This window comes from Rhincodon typus, chromosome 25 (genome assembly GCF_021869965.1).
Source record: "Rhincodon typus isolate 14 chromosome 25, sRhiTyp1.1, whole genome shotgun sequence".
In the NCBI taxonomy this organism is placed as follows: Eukaryota; Metazoa; Chordata; class Chondrichthyes; order Orectolobiformes; family Rhincodontidae; genus Rhincodon; species Rhincodon typus.
This window is the reverse complement of record NC_063356.1, coordinates 4,681,026-4,681,583: the sequence shown is the minus strand read 5'-3', so window position 1 is coordinate 4,681,583 and position 558 is coordinate 4,681,026.

Genomic DNA, 558 nt, shown 5'->3' with positions numbered 1-558 from the left:
GCTGTAGGTAGACCCATAATGCCATTTGGGGAGGGAATTCTGGATTTTGACCCAGTGCTGAAGGAATGTCGATGCATTTCCAAGTCAGGATGATGAGTGGCTCGGCAAGGATCTTGCAGGTGGTACTCCTACGTATGTGCTGCCCTTGCCTAGATGGAAGTAGTCATGGATTTGGAAAATGCTGTTTAAGATCTGTCAGTGAATTTCTGCGGTGTATCTTGTAAATAGTACACGTTGCTACTACTAAGCGTCAGTGATGTAGGAAGTGGATGTGATGCCAATCAAGTGGGCTGCTTTGTCTTGGATTGTCAAGTTGCTCATGTTGGACCTGCACCCATCCAGGCAAGTGGGGAGTATTCCATCACACTCCGGACTTGTGCCTTGTTGATGGTGGATGGGCTTCGGGAAGTCAGGAGGTGACTTATTTGCTGCAGAATTCCTAATCTCTGACCTGATCTTGCAGCCACTGTACTTGTACAGCTGGTTGAATGGAGTTTCTGGTCAATGGTAGCTTGTCTCTTGTCTCTTGTCTCTTGTCTCTTGTCTCTTGTCTCTTGT